The sequence below is a fragment of the Protopterus annectens genome, chromosome 6.part0, assembly GCF_019279795.1.
Source record: "Protopterus annectens isolate FY-2018-M chromosome 6.part0, PAN1.0, whole genome shotgun sequence".
NCBI classification, from domain to species: domain Eukaryota; kingdom Metazoa; phylum Chordata; order Ceratodontiformes; family Protopteridae; genus Protopterus; species Protopterus annectens.
Window position 1 is genome coordinate 907,720,300 of NC_056737.1, and position 17,758 is coordinate 907,738,057.

The following is a 17,758-nucleotide window of genomic DNA, read 5'->3' on the forward strand; positions in this document are numbered from 1 at the left end:
CACAAAATGAGACCCTAAATGAGCCAAAGTGTGTTTAAAGAGAGCACTACGGGTACACCTGCATTTTATATCACTTATATGTAGGGCTATCCTTTGTTTTAGACTACACGAAGTCTGTCCTATATAAAAAGCCCCACATTGACAAACAGCCATATAAATAACCCATGAACTAGTGCATTTAATATGTTGTCTAATATCATAGACTTTACTTGTATTGACTGATGTAAAAGAGTCCATCCGGGAGACCACCTTACAAAACTTGCAGTTACCACAGAAAGTACTACCAGGCCTTCCAATATTGCTGGATGTCTTAACTTGAACTGGTTTCTTAAAACCAGAAAAATATTCGCCCAATGACTTGCCCCGTCTGTAGCCAAATTGGCAGTTTTCTGTAATCACATTAGAGAAAAAAGGATCTCGATAAAGAACCGGCCAATATTTAGATATAATTTCTCTGATTTTAAATGTATTAGAGGCATAGGTGGTAATAAATCTAATATTCTGAGATTCCCTCTTGGGCTCTCTAGTCTTACCTAGGAGCATTGTCCTATCTTGTTGTTTGCCTTTAAAATAGGCTTTATCGACTATGTGGGCCTGATAACCCCTGTCCCGGAATCTTTGTTTTAGTCCTCTAGCTTCTCTCTCAAAATCCTCAGTGTTAGAGCAAATACGTTTAATTCTTAAAAATTGTGAAGATGGAATATTTTTGGTAATATGGGGAGGATGACAACTGTTAGCATATAAAAAAGAGTTCTTAGAAAAAGGCTTTCTATACAGCATAGTCACCATCGTGCCATCCAATACCTTTGTGACATTAATGTCCAAAAAATCCACTGTAAACATATCTAGTTTACCTGTGAATTGGATACCAAACTCATTTTGATTCAGATATCGTGCAAACTGATCCCATTCTAAGCTAGTACCATTCCATATTGCCCAACAGTCATCTAGGTATCTGCGCCACATTAACAGTTGTGTATTAAATGGGAATGTGGTTTTGTATATATATTCAACCTCAAAATAACCCATGAAGAGGTCAGCATATGTAGGGGCGAACATAGCCCCCATGGCTGTACCCTTACTATGCAGATACCAATCTGTTTGGAATTGGAAAACGTTATGCTCCAAAACCAATCTAAGGACATTGAGTATGAAGTCCATTTCTTCCTTATTATATATTTCAGCTTGCTGCATCCAGTATTGTGTGGCTCTGATCCCTCCTTGATGAGGAATGCTGGTATAAAGCGACTGTACATCAAGTGTTCCTAATTGGGCTCCCTGTGGTACTTGTAAATCCTGCATCAATGTTAAGAATTGTGTACTATCCTTAATTCTTGCCCTAACCATTGGTAATAGGGGTTTTAATTTAAATTCCAAATATTCAGAAAGTGGCTCTGTTAAAGATCCACGTCCTGCCACTATTGGCCTCCCTGGTGGTTTAACTAATGTCTTATGAATTTTAGGGACTAAATAAAAATATTGGTGTCTAGGTATATCCACAGTCAATTGTTTATATAACCTGTCATCAATAATCCCCCTTTTGAAAGCCCTATTAAGATATCTATCTATAGTATTCTTGAAATCTAAGGTGGGGTCATGGGGTAATCTGATATAAGAAATATTATCATTAAGTTGTCTAAATGCTTCTCTGATGTATTCATCCTTGTCCCATATAACAGTAGCGCCCCCTTTATCAGCTCCCACTATAACAATATCACCATTACTGGTTAAAGAATGTAAAGCAGCTTGTTCCGTCTTAGATAGATTATGCATATGTTTAACAAAAATCTGTGAATGATTTAATTGTATGTCATGCATAACTAAATTCTCAAAAGTCTTAACTGCACTATTATAAGGAGGCTGAAAATCAGACTTCCTAAATTGAAACCGATGGCTACCTTGTTTATCAAGAGCCTGTGCTTGATGTGCAAAAAAATATTTTAAATTTAAACTCCTGGTAAATTGCTTTAAATCCTTAATAATGTCAAAGTGAGACACAAAAAAAGAAGGCACAAACCCCAAACCTTTGTTCAATAGTTGTATTTCACTGGCATCAAAGGTATATTTTGACAGATTTATGACCAAGTTGTTAACATCACCAATATCATTATTAATGTCCACATTATAGTCCAATAGAGCTATCTGGTCAGTGTCAGTAGTGCACTCTGGAACCTCTGTTCAGTTCCTTCTATGGCGATGTTTATGGCCTCCTCGCCTAAAGGGATGTTAATCCTCTTGGGAACAGGTGAAGTATGCTGCTCTATGTCCCCTGCGTCTGTGTCCGTATCGGTATTAGAAAAACTGGAGGACTGATCCCTCTCCTCCAAACCACTGGCTCCTTTGAGAATAGATTTACCCCTTTTGCATTTCAAAGTACCTTTGTTTCTTTGTTCAAAATGAACCCCTTTATTAAACTGCTTTTTATGCTGTTTCCAAGTATGTACAACGTTATTTTTATAGTCATTTAGATCCCTGGTATATTTTTTCATTTTGCGGTTGCATAGTTCCTTATCATATTTTTCCACATCTTTTTTGAAAAGAGTATACAAATCGTTAAATTGCCTGGCCTCAGAAAAAACACCAACACGTTGCTGGCAATTTTGTAGCTGCTTATTTAGATCAAGTAGCAGTAAATCATAATGTTCTATCAATATTTGAATGAACATCTTAGAAGCTGTAAACTGTACTGCCCGCCATTTTTGCATAAATGACTGATTATCTGTTGCTATACCCGGCTCCACATACACCCGCAATCCCCGGGGTATGATTTTAGCCTCTAGATAGGCTTTCAACAGCTTAATGTGCCAGACTAAAGAACGTACCTTACGGGATAATTGCCCCATAAGTTTGAAGCCTGCCACAATGTCCATGTTATCACCCTGCTGCTCCTCGCTGATAGCCTGCGATGCAGTTGGTAGCTGCGAAGTGTGTTGTCCAAAAACAGCTAAATCATCCTTATCAACCGTAATATTGTCCATGAAGTTTCTAAAATCCGCATTATCCGCCATTTTGGGTCGCGTATGTAACCTTCGCTCCTCCTCGCCCTGTAGAACTCCTTACTCCCAAATGGGTTGGCTAGAGCCTCAACCGAACTATCCCTCGGTATAGCTCAAAGAAAGTAAACCAGCAGTCCACAATACATAATAGCCCAAACAATAGACTGTGCGGTCCACCTTGAGTGCACGGAAAAAATACAAATACCCAAACAGCAAATCCAGCACCCAATACACAGGAGACATAGGCAGCAGTACAAGAAGCTTTATTGCCCAAACCGGTTTCGCTACTATGAGCGTCATCAGTGAGTACAGAAATGCGTAGGCATACGCTATATATAGGAGACGTGCTGTTTAAATTCTTAAAGTGACACAATCACCAATACACTCCAACAGCACACATAACATGATCCATACCAAATGATAAGATGCAAGAATATACCAAAATTACATAAGGGCATCTATCCATAAATATAAAGTCATATGTAATTTAAAATATGAAAACAGCGTTGGTGTTTTGGCATGTCGATCAAGTCAAGGGGAACCACATATATATATATATATATATATATATATATATATATAAAACCATAACATTGTACTGGAGTCATACCTCAGCACCAGTAGTCACAACCTCTTAGTGCAAGAGGATTTTATGTAAGTATTTCAGGTATAAATGTGGAATGTTGCTACAGTAACAGGGGTTGTGTTGTGTTAACAGACATGTTGTGCGGGAAGTCACTTCTGATACTGACAGACATCATAAGATCATCATAGTGAAGTACCACACAAATCACAGTAATGATCCTGTGGATACAGTAGAGATATGACCAATAAATGTGGACAGTTTGACACAATATGGTTAGTGCAGAGATATACACAGAACTCCTTAGTGCAAGATGTGTGGATCAAGCCTGACAAAGTGGATGTTTACAGCCATGTAAATGGGGATATCACAGAAGTACTGGAATAGATAAGCTCACACGGAATAGATAAGTTCACACAGTTGATGCATTCACACAGTCCTGTCTGTCCTAACACATATTAACTGGAGGAGCAGAGGTCCCAAGCTCACATACTTCACACTATAGGTTCATAGGTTCATAGGTAGGTACTAGGCTATCGGCCTACGTAAGCCTAGCCAACAAGGTTCCCTGGCTTATGCCGCCCAAGAAAGTTATTTTCCTGTGCCACTGTTGAGCAGAGACAAAGAAGTGATCCCTGTGGTGTATTTCCTATTTCCCATCACTCATCAAGGTTTTTCTTGAAGAGTGCTAATGAAGAACTTTGCTTGACATAGATGGGTAGCCTGTTCCAGAGTATGGGAAGTCTCTGGGACAGGAATCTATCCCTCCAGCATGTCTTGTTTATTGTTGTGACAAGATTTAGGTCCCTAGAGTGGGTAGCTTGGAGGGATTGGGATTTCTTTAAGTGTAGCATGTCCAACAGCTCTGGGTTTGACATAGCTTAATATGTTAGGCAGAGATCTCCTCAGAGTAGGCGATATGCTACCGAGTAAAACTGGAGTTTTTTGAGGCTGTCAGTGCAGGGCATTTGTTTGAGGCCAGTAATCCTCTTTGTGAGGTACTTCTGTGACCTTTCCAGCTGCTGCAGATGCCTTGTGAGGTACATTCCAAAAGGGGCGTTGTACTCTATAATGGGTCTAATGATTGTCGAGTAGAGGGGAACAATGACCTCTTTTTTCCTGGATGAGAACCCTTTTATGATGAGGCGTGCCACGTAGAAGGACTTCCTGACTACTGTGGCGATGTGACTATCAAAGGAGAGACTACTGTCCACCTGGGGTCCCAAGGTCTCGTATCACAAATTCAGTGTTAAGTAGATTGCTGCCTATGTGGTAGTTCATGGGTATAGAGTTTTTACCAAAGGGGATGACACTACATTTTTTGGCATTGAGCTTGAGGCCATGGCTCTGACACCAGGTATCTGTCTCAGTGAGGCCCTTCTGTAGGATGTCCACATCATTTGGGGACTTGACTATGGCTCCTAGTATGCAGTCATCTGTGAACTTCATTAGCCAGAGGCCTTCTGTGCTAGCCTGTACTTCAGAGAAGTAGATACCAAACAGGAGAGGTCCCAGGATGGAACCCTGTGGTACTCCACTTGTCACTGCTTTGAGGTCAGATTTGGAGTCTGCAAGTTTTACAGTGTGGGTTCAGTCAGTGAGCCAGTTGGCAACCCATCTTGTGATGTAGGGATTTATACCTAGTTTAGTGAGTTTAGCTATAATTCCAGAATGGGGGATGGTGTCAAAAGCCTTGGCGAGGTCAAGATAGGCTGTGTGAACCATCTTTCCCTCATCTACGGCTTCGGTGACTGCCTCAAAGAAGTTGATCAGGTTCAGGAGGCATGATCTGCCTTTCACACCCCGAACTGGGTGGGATCCAGAGTTTGGAGGTTACCAATGTCTTTGTTTATGAGTTCCATGATGATACGTTCCATGGCCTTGTAGACCAGGCTCGTCAGGCTAATAGTTCAATAGTTCCCGGGATCAGTGGTGGCTCCCCCTTTGTGGAGTGAGATTACTGTTGCTGTGCGCCATTCAGTGGGCACAAAGCCTGATGCGAGGCTATTATTGAACATGGTGCTTAAGTGGGGAGCCAGTTTGTTCTGAAGTTCGTGTAAAACGCAGCCTGGGATGTTGTCCGGTCACATGGATGCTGTGTTTTTGGCTTTAGAGAGTGCAGCTTTTGTCTGCATAGTTGTGATTACAGGGACTCTGCATTCTTCCTGTATAGATATGGGCCCTTTAGGGGGTGGGGTGGTAAAGTTAGCACTGAACCTATCTGCCAGAATGTTGGCAATATCAGTTGGCTCTGTAATTTTCATGCCGTTATGCTGTAACTCAGAGCAGATCTGGGTGTTGCCATTGAGATTCTTGACATAGCTATAGAATGCTTTCCTTAGAATTAGTGGCGATTTTTTTTTCATAGCTAGCTTTGGAGGATCTTATAAGGGATCTCAGCTTCTTACTGAGGCTAACCAGGGAGCTCCTCAACTCCTGGGATTTTACTCTCTTTTGCAACAGTTTCTTCCTTCTGTTGTACAGTTTGTTTATGGCAGGGGACCACCAGATTGAATTCCTTTTTTTGGAGGATAGCGTCTTGGTTCTGTTTGCGATACCACGATCCATGCACTTGTGTAAGTGCTTATAGAGTGCATTTGTGTAGGATTCAGCAGTTGTAACTGTATTGTGCATCTGCATGGGTGTCTTGAAATTCACCACTTCTGTCTTAAGAAGCATGAAGTTGGCTTTGGAGAAAATTTTTACCATGGTTTCCTTATGGGGGGTGGGGGTGGGATGTGGATATCAAGGGTGAGTAGCTTATGGTCAGATCGGACCAACGAGGAGTTGACTTCAGGTGTGGAACACCGGTCACTCATGTTAGTAATGACTAGGTCTAGGATATTGTTGCCCCTGGTGGGGGTGTGGATAAGTTGATCCAGGACATTGGAGTTTATGAATTCCTGAAAGCGTTGAGCTAAGGAGTTGGCACATGAGTAGTTTTCCCAGTTAATGGTGGGGTATCTGAAGTCGATCATTATTAGGGTGTTTGGTTGAACTCTAATATTTTCCAGTACATCAAGAAAAGAGGAGTGGGAATCCTGGGGCATGGTGGGGGATCTGTAGCAAGCTACAATTTGGATTGCAGTTTTGCCCAGAGTTAGTTGCACTTGGATAACCTCAGATGCATTATGCTGAGCAACTAGCCTGGAGGTGTGGATATCCTTAATGAATATGGACACACCTCCGCCTTTGGTGTTTCGGTTGAGGTTACATGGCCGAAAAGTGTGGTATGAGTTATAGTCTGGTAGTGCAGGGGTGCTCTCTGGAGCCTTAAACCAGGTCTCAGTCACTGCACAGATATAGATGTTCTCCATTTTAAGGAGTGCCTCGAGTGAGTGCATTTTGAGATTTAGAATTCAAGCATTGAGTAGCATTACCCTCAGTTTTTGCTTGCCTGTTCCTGTTACGGTGGTGAATTTGTTATTTGAACTTTGCCTATAAAAGGCACTATAGGGGTAGCAAGAGCCTTAGCCAGTATTCGGAATCCCAGGGGTGACAGGTGCAGGCCATCTTTGGCAAAGCATCACGGTCTGTCGACCATATCATCCCAAGCAGACAGATACTGGATCCCCTTAGAATGACACCAGAAGCTTAGCAAATTGTTGAAGTCAATCATTTTGTCTTTGTACTGTGGTATCATTCTGGGTGATGGCAGAATGCTACTCAGGGCTAGGGTCATACCTGCTTGGGCTACAAGATCGGAGAGCTCTTCCATGTCTCTTTTCATGTAGTCCAGGGAGGTATGTCTCAGGTCATTCACACCAACATGGACAATGACAGAGTCATATTTGTACTTGTTGTGGAGTGACCTGAGTGCGTGGGTTATGTGGCGGATCCTGGCAATGGCAGGCAGCTGACAGTAACCTTCTCCTTGTTTAGCCTGGTGAGTGGGACATCAGTGTGCCTGACTATAGAGTCACCTATCACTAGTATGTTGGGTACGTTGTTTTGCCTTATTGGCTGTGGTTGAGTGGCACACTGAGTCTGTGGGCTATGTGTCATTTGGGTTGTGTTGTGGGATGGAGGTTGCTTGCGTCTCTGCTTTGGAGGTCTCTGTTGCTTAGACAGATTATTATTGAGAACCTCCGCGAATGTTTATCTGTTACTATGTGTGGATTTTGGTGGTGCAGATTTAGTGAGACTATGTGATGAGCATGGTGTGGTGCAAATGTTTACCTTCTCCTCATGACTGTCAAGTTCAGTCTTGGTTGGAGAGAGCTTTACCTCCAGTTTGGCTAGATAGGTGCATCTCTCACAGGTTGTAATGTTGGGTGGTAGGAGGAGAGGGTTGTCTGTGTACATGAGGCAATTTCTACATTGCCTCAAGATGCCCAGATTCATCAGACAGACAGGAGAGAACAGTAGGAGCTGACCCTTGGACATGCCTGAATAAAAAACTATTTTCCTCTAGATAAGTGAGGAAAGTGAGTACAACAGCTGTTTTTCTCTAAGAAAGTGAGAAAAGTAAGTACAAAAACTGTTTTCCTCTAGGTAATGAGGAAGGTTGAGTGCTTACAGTAATTAGTAGCTTATTTAGTGCTTAAAAGTTCTGAACAAGTGCTGAGCACGAATAAGCAAATTTAAGTGCTAAAACTAAGAATCTGTATCTGCACTAGACAAGTTACAGGACAGAAACAATTGCTAATGCAGGCTTTCAAATCAGAATGTTGAGATAGATGGAAGAAATTGCCCAAATGGCCAATAACTACAATTTCAATGCCAGAACCACTCCTTATATGGTAGACAGGTTACCTAGTGCTTACCACTCCCACTGATAAGCTAGAAGGCTTCCCTCCAACACAGAAAGGCTTGGGGGGCTCAGAAGCTTACATACAGTCCTGGATACAGCAAATCTGTATCTGGAACACTAGTTACCGGAAAGGTAGGAAACAGGCTTACAGTTTTTTTTTTTTTTTTACAGAAATGTAGCAAAAACAGTATTAAAAACAATTCACATGCAGTGCAAGCAGTATGTAGAAATAGTAGACCAAACATAGTTTAAAAATGCAATTAAATTAAAAAGGACTAAAAGCAAGTGCAGAAAGAGTTTATTAGGTAGAATGTGGTAAAGAAATGGGACTGGGGGAGTGTCCCAGATCAAATCTACAGTGGAGCGGGCAACTGCAAAAGCCACCAAATTTAAACTACAAGCCAAAAATAGGGAGGGTGGATGGGACAAAACAGTTTCAACAGAAATCTAAGCAACAACTAACAGTCTTCTTCTTTTGGCTTTTCCCGGTTAGGGGTCGCCATAGCCGATCACCTGTCCGCTCATGACTGGCAGTGGAGCTTTACAGTGTCGAGTTGCCAGCCCAGCACCCCACACACACGCACACACTTAGGGCCAATTTAGAGTGTTCAATCCACTTACAGCATGTCTTTGGGAGGAAACCAGAACAAACCCACAGGACCACAAGGAGGACCTACAAACTCCACACAGAAGGCACCCCAGTGGAGAATCGAATCAGAGAACTTCTTGCTGTGAGGCAACAATGCTAACCGCTGCACCACTGCAACTAGCAGTACAAACTCTAAAACCAAAAAAAATATACTCAGCTCTGTATATTTGCAGACAGATTGGAAAGCAGTCTCTCAGAACACAGGTTCCAGCAATTAAATGTATGTCACTACTTAGTGACATACATCTTTACACCATCCCACTGTTTTTTCGGACATATACAACAGTTATGGTGGCCAGGCAACAGTTCATCTGCCAAATATTTAGACATAACATCACACTAGGTAAATACACTGAGCTGCTAGGCATGTCACAAAGCACTTTGCAAACTACAGGCAGACTGCCACAACACTGACCCAAGTTTCCTATGGGGGAATACACATGTACTTGCAAATATAGCAGGCACTACAGGCAAATAACAGCATGGAGTAACAGACACCAGTGTGAAAGTGCATACCCACAACCAATATGAACAAAGTCGCAGTCACATTATGTAAACTTAAGTATTATTACAGTATATGTACTGGGTGAACAACACCACCCTCATATGAACCGCTCACACAGTAACCCTACATATATTGGGCCAATACACAGTGTAGTCCGATGCCTGACTGTGGTATGGGACATGTGTCAGTCTGGCCCTACAGACATGTACACTGATAGGGTACCATAAACTGGAGCAGCATGCAACATCAGATAGAACAGGACCAAGACAATGACATCTACCACAATCTGTACACAGGCCAAGTAACATATTCACAATACACACTCTGTCAACAATCACCATAAGTACACAAACCTCACTACTGTACACACTACAACAGAATGTCCAGGTTTTGTCCTCAAATATGAGGCCTACTATACATAACATGTATAGTACCCTGATATCTCACTGGCTTGTTACCAGGTATGGTGTCAGTAAATAATGATGTACTGTACATATGCACCTCTTACTGCATGACATATGGACAAAGGTGACAGACTTGAGGGAAAGAGGCACAAACACAGTGCCAGTATTGACATTGCTGTGATACTCTGAGGAATTTCCTGGTGTAACATGGTTTGTTGTGACATATCTCTTCTGAGGGATATGAAGTCAGTAACTCACATGGATGTCACCATGTACTGACTGAAATCATCACATTATGCTACTGCAAATCTAAAGATAGGAAATCTGTGAGTAACACAACACATGTAAGACTCCAAACTCTGGACAGTCTGCAGGTAGCCCTACAGGTGAGCGTTTCCTCAACCACATAACACTTTTATGCCAGACTTTAAATCATGTAAAACAGCCATATCCACACAAACCCTGTTAAACCAACATTACTTCAAATGTAGAACAGCAGTACTTACATTCTGCCCACATGTCTGGAACATCCCCTCCTGTTTGTTGGCCTGTCTCCACAGTGTATGTTGTAAGAGGTATTTCCATCTACCCTCTGTGATGCTGTTTGTCAAACACCCACATGAAGTCCTGCTCACAGTGAAGGAAAAGAGCCAACACCCACATGAAGTGCTTAGTTATAGGAGTGTGTTTCCATGCAACTGGCTATAGGAATGATATCACAGCTGTTCCACATGCAATTAGTAAGTGGGGGACTGCAATTCATGCACAGACCATCAGCTGATCATGAGCATTCCTTACAAAACCCAAGCTGCTGCCTATGCAAAACTGATGTACTTTTCCACATCCACCAGAGAGAGAGAGAGAGAGAGAGAGAGAGAGAGAGAGAGAGAGAGACAGAGACAGAGACAAAGTAAGAAAGGAAGGGTGTAAGAGAGCAAGAGCCAAGTGTGTTTGTGTATGATCTGTGGGTGGAGAGTGGTATCTGTGTATTATAACAGTTCCCTGTATTGTTTACTACTCCATACTGTCACATAGTAATTGCACATGGCTGCACACATTTATGGCTGAGGATTGTCTACAACAACCTCTACAATGTTTGAAAACTGTTGGCCTTTTAATGTGGACAATGGGCCATATAGTTCCTCAATATAATGATGTAGCAAAACCCAAACTGTAATGGATCTTGTCAGCACACACTCACCCCAACAGGACCCTTATGACACACGCACAAACACACACTTACCAGTACTGAGTTTCAACCCCCTACCTGACTATTTATTGCAATTACAGTGTTACGCAGTTATTGTATGTGCCACAAAGCTTACAGGTTGGATAGTTGTCTAATGGTATCTTTGAAGGTGAGTGATATCAGCAACAGGCTAAAGAAGGGGTAAGGGAAGTGTAGTACATGTGAATGTCCACAAAAGCAGGTATGAATGGAGACACACACACACACACACACACACACACACACACACACACACACACACATACACACACACACACACACACACTCTGTCAGAGAAACACACACATCATCACAGTTGGCAAGATCAAGATTAGAACTCCCACCTAACTAGTTTGCTATATTACAGTTACCACAAGCACCACAGAGCTTATTTGGCTGGTACTTGGCCAAAGGGGTATTTCAAGGTGAATGATATCAGCAGGCATGCTAAAGTAGGCCAATGAGATGTGTAGTGATTGTGAATGGCTTCAAAACCATTAATCTCACCACACACACACACACATGCACACACACACACACAAACACACACACACGCATACTTGCCAGTACTGAGATGCATAGGTTCTTTGCTTCGCAGGTGTGTAGTAAGTGGATGGGCCTCACAGCTGTACAAGGCTAGGCAAAGGGAATACCTTGGCATCAGGCCACATGACAGTGGTCTCCAGTGCAGCTCAGGGGTGTAGTCCCTGGAGTAGTCCACACAGGTGGGTATTGTATTCTCCATCCACTCATCTGGGTTACTATTGTGGGTTACCAGTGATGTGCACTGCTTCTCATGTATGTGAGCTATATTCCATAAAATGTACAGTGTCTGGATTGTGCACATGTCCCACACGCATGTTCTTTGACATGTGGATGTATACTTGAGGTTTCTGGGGCATGTTGTGTGTACAGATTATTATCTTCTAATATAGCATTCCTGACTTAATTTGGGGAGACCTGTCTATGGAAGTGAGGTCATGCTTGCACCTGCATTGACAGCATGAGACAGGTATTCAGAGGAGTTAGTGGTGTCTGTCCATACGGGGCATGTGTTTAAGGCATGGTATTCCCTTTGTGGGTTACATTTGCAGTCTCTACAGTTGTTGCAGGCATCCAGTGGGAAACATAGCAAAAGGACAGCTGTAAGCAATTATTTGCCTATTGTAGGGATGGAACAGGGCGCCATGTCCTTTTACTTGCTGGATAACACACACTCAGTCAGGAGATGTTACACATCACAGTACTTTCTGATGTCAGTGGCAGTGTTGTGGTCAACAGGCATGTAGTCCACTGCAATCACACCATGGTTACTTTCTGTGGGCAATATGCAGGGAACTACCAATATAATGGTTGTTGCCTAGCAATGTGTGCTTGTGTATGAGACATGGGTGGAGAGTGTTCTCTAAGTAATACAAGGGTTGCTTATATTGTTCACCAATCTATAATGCCACATGTAGGGCTATGGATTGTCTACACCAGCCTCTCTGCTGTTTGACATCTGTTGTCCCTGTAAAGTGGACATTGTGACATAAAACAGGTCCTCAATATAATAATTTAGTAAAATCCACCCCACAATGTATCCTGTCATTACACAAGCACTGCAACCTCCACACAGGCTACTGATGACAGACACACACTTGCTTACTGAGATTCAAACCCCAACTTAGCTATGTATTGCTACTACAGTGTACCGCATTCATCGCACGTGCCACGGAGCTTATTGCATGCATGTTGTCCCAAGGTACTTCTAAGGTGAGGAACATCACCAGCCCTTGTAAATAGTGGCATTGCGTGATAGATCCCAAAAATATTGTTTTCCTAATCACACATTTACATTTGCCAGAGGTGAGGTTCCAACCTCTACCTAACAGTCTTTATGGACCATTATGTTATGCATTTACCACATGCACCACTGACCTGATATGGTTTAGGCTTGGCAACAGGTACTTGTAAGGTGGATGATATCTGCAGGACTGCTAAAGTCAGGCTCTGAGATGTGTACTGGCTATAAATGTGGCCAAAGTATTTGAGGTGCACACACAAACACTTGCCACAGATGAGATTCAAACCCATAGCTGTGTAATTACTACTACTACATATGTAAGCTTTTGTTTAGGGTTAGAAGTAGGGTTTTGTTAAGTGTATGTATGTGGATTATTTATTTTGTTTGAGTATAGCTCCTTAACATAGTTGTGCAATAGTTATGGACCTTAGGGTTAGGATGCGGGTTAAGGTAAGGCATACATAGTAATATATGTAAGCTTTAGTTTAGGGTTAGAAGTAGAGTTTTGTTAAGTGTATGTATGTGGATTATTTATTTTATTTGGGTAGGTAGTACATAGTGGGTGGTGGGGTTGGCCAACTATGCCGATTCGACATTTTGAATTTCGCAGTTCAGGACATTTGGTGTTTTCTCGGTTCGCTCAATATATGTCGACATTTTAATAGTTTCAATAAGCTTAGAACATGTGATAAATGATGAATTTGATTGGCTGCTATTATGTATTTAAACTCAGAAAGACTGTGTGGTTTTAGATACTGATGAAGAGTTTTACTCGAAAGCTTTGTCATGTAATAAAGACAATTGTGGTGGACTTTCAGCTGCTTCTGTTTTTCTACATCATAATGCAAATATTCCTAACCAGACCTACTGGATATCAAGATCTCAGATGCCGAACACTCTTCTAAGGAGCCATCCATTATATTGTATTATAGCTGGTTATAGCCACACAGCAGTATGGCAGTAACACCTATGCAATGTTTTAGCCTTTATTAACTAATATATATACATATATATATATATATATATATGTATATATATATATATATATATATATATATATATATATAATACACACACACACACACACACACACACACACACACACACAAGCTTTTATAAATGAATGGATTAAACAATTTACTTAAAAAAATCAGATAAAATATAAAATAAAACCAATTAAATAAACAAGTTAGTAAAATGCACAGGAAAGACAGATGGAAAGGAAAGAAAGAAAATAGTTTAAACTGCTTGGTGATGTCAGAATAACTTTAATGTCTACCGTTTAGGCTTGTTTTCTACTACCTTCTAAAGACGTCTATCGCCTAACCACCATTAACTCACTAAAATGTTCAGTGTCTGGAAAGGCAGGATATATTTTCCCTTTCTAAAGTCCCTGTAGAAATGACTTTACTGCTTCAGCACTGCATTGGCCTCACCAAGTCCATTATGCAGAAGAAGAAGGTAGAGTAACCATCTCAAACAGAAAGAAATGATCATTAGCCCTGGCTCAGTAATCACAGGTGATATAGTTATTTATTTATTTATTTTACTTATTTAGATTTGTTGACTGTGGTAGTGGACTGATTCTAATTGGACCCATTTCAGCCACAGTGGACTACAAATGTATATCTTTGATAAGACTGAAGATTTAAATGTACATATATATATATATATATATATATATATATATATATATATATATATACAGACTAATACAGTATAGAGTAATGGACAATAATCATATATACAAATGTACAAAATATCAGGATAAAAGTTAGTAGGTGGCTAAATAGAGGTGGTGAGATGTTATTGGGGGTGTTGATGGTGGTTAGCTATGAAGGGTGCAATAGTAGTGGGTAATAGGCTAGTTTGGAGGATGTGAGGGTGATTTAGGGAATGAGGCAGTGCTGAATTAGCAAGGGGATGGGCGGTACAGATAAAGTAGTATAGTCTTTAATAAAGTTGTACTATTGTGTAAGTGAGGCACAGTTACAATAGTAAAATGAAGGGGAGTTTGATAGTTTACATTACTGTTGAAGAAATGAAACTTATGCAAGAAGTTCTTTGTCTTAAGTGGCTGAGAAGTTCATATCTGAATTTTGTGTTAGTGATTATGTTATATAGGTTAGGCAGAGGGAAACCTACATTGTAGATATTGTAAATAAAAAAGGCACTTTATGTGGAGAGCAGTGTGTTTCTGTGTCTGCAAAGTTCTTGGGTATCATTGGTTTATGAGCAATACTGACATGGGCTGTCTTTGATGAACAGTTTATAACTGAGTGAGTTGTATGTATCACTATAGACAGCTTTATGAATAAGGCAGTGCAGCAGAAGGTCAACACTCTATGGGGAGCCACATGACTTGTATAAAGGTGAATGATGTTTGTTTTGTGGGTATATGAGAAACAAATCTACATGTTTTGCTGGAGACGGTTTGTAAGTCTTTCAGATTTTCAGAGGGGGAGTAGACTAGCAATGACAGTATGTTTTCTAGTTGGGGTTGGAAGATTGTTTTGCCTATGCAGTTCCCTCTTCTGGTGTGAGGAATTGTGAGATTGGATGACAGTGGAAAAGCACAGAGCTTATTTTACCTTTTAAATTGTTAATGTTTATGGCCATCTTTAGATTCTGATCAAGTTACTCTTAGGTATTTGTCGCTTGTCCTTCTCTAACATACATGACGAGTAGGCGAGGTATCTCATTTAGATGCTTTAATACATAGAAACACATCCGGATAGACAGCAACATCATAAAATACAAACAAACTGGTTAACAAACAGACTTTACATGCATACATGCTTATATCTCAACAGCTTATGACAAAATGGCAGTCCGGCTTGCAGGTGCTCAGTATTTATACACTTGTGCAAGCCTCTGGATAGCTCCTTAAAGGTACATACACACACATTGATCTACATCCTCCGTCTTAAAAAGATTGCCCTTTGTAAAAAACAATATTAGAGTTAGGCATGCATTACTGTAGACATTAGAAATAAAACACAATGCTCATGTCCAAGTTGCTTTGTACGTTACAGGGTTTAGAGATATGACCATATCTCATAACATAACAATCTGGGCCAAATTTAGCAACAGGGACAGTCTTCGGTGAACAACTCATATCAGAAACTTCTTGATTCATCACAGGAATGGGAATATTCTCTGGAACTTCCTTTGGAATTGGAATACCAGACAATCGGTTCTGAGATAAAGAGTCTTTATCACAGGCTATGTACTGTGGTATAGGCTCGGACACCGGTATTAAATGTTTCCGATTCCATCTGAAATCTGTGCCTTGTGATTCTACAATATACAATCTCAGATCTGGGCAAATACTTTTCACGACACCAATCTGATCATAACCTTTGAATATTTGCATCGTTACCACTTATCTTAATGGATTGAGAGCTTTGCTGGTTTTATTGTAGTAGGACTTCTGGTTTAGGTGCTTCTTCAACAGACTGGCTTTCATTGACCTGTTGCTCTTGACACAAGGAACCAACAATTGACTACTGATTGGTAATGTGGTTCTGGTTTGTCTCGACAGAAGTCTCTGAGCAGGTGAACCAAGATATTTATCATAAGGAATATTTCTGAGATTCAAGTGATTCAGAAAAACATCCCTATTATCTCAGTTTGACTTCTCTAGTAACTGTTTTGCACTTTGAACTGCATGTTCTGCCAAACCATTTGACTGTAGGTACTCAGGATTACTTGTGACATGAGTAAAGTCCTATTGTTCAGCAAATCTTTTCAACTGTTGGCTTGTAAACCGTGTGCCATTGTCAGAAATAACTTTGTGCAGACTACCATGTACTTTAAAGTGATGCTTCATCTTAGTAATGACAGTACTGAATGTTAGGTTAGGAAGTAAGTCAATTTCAAACCAACTGGAGTAAGAGTCTACTAACACCAAATAATGTTGACCATTCCACTCAAAAATGTCAGTGGCTACTGTCAACCAAGGTAGTTCCAGAATCTGGTTTAGCTAAAGTGGTTCCTTCTGTTTATGTGGCTTAGTACTATTACACATGGAACAAGATGAAACTGCTCTTTCAATGTCTAGTGACATAGAAGGCCAAAATACTAGCTGTCTCACCCTTCTTTTGGTAGAGTTGGCTCCTGGGTGACCATGATGCAAGATAGTAACGTATTCTGGTTGCAAAGACTTTGTAACAATTACTTTCCGACCTTTCATAATGATACCATTGTCAGACAAAATCTCATCTCTGTATGGAAAATAAGGTTGCACCTCTTTAGGTAAACTGGATTGCTTTGACGGCCATCCTTGACTGATAAAGTGGTTGAGACTTTGTAAAACTGGATCTGTGGCTGTGTGATCTGATAGCTCATCAAGACATGTGGAATAAACATTTCTCTCTTTCATGACTTCAAAATCAAGATTCTCATTCTCGTGCTGTTAAGCAGTGTTTATGGGTGATCTGGATAATGTATCAGCAAGATAAAGAAGTCTGCCTTTCTTATAAACAAGATTGAAATTATACTTTTACATTCTCAGCATCATGTGTTGCAGTCTGGCTGAAGCTGAATGATTAGGCTTTTTCAGGATAGTGATTAGAGGTCGGTGGTCTGTTTCAATCTGGATAGGTCTACCATAAGCATAATCATCAGCACAAACACCCTGGCACTTGGCAATCTAATAGCAGGCAAAAGAAAAAAAACAAAATAAACTTAAAAAACTCCAAAACACTTTTAATATAGGACACATAAACATGGTTTAGCTCTTTCATCAGTACATTGACATCTTCAGAACCACAAAACAAAGTAAAAACTAGTTTAAATACTTTTCAAGTAAATGAACCCCACCTCAGTGATGAACCAATCAATGTATAATAG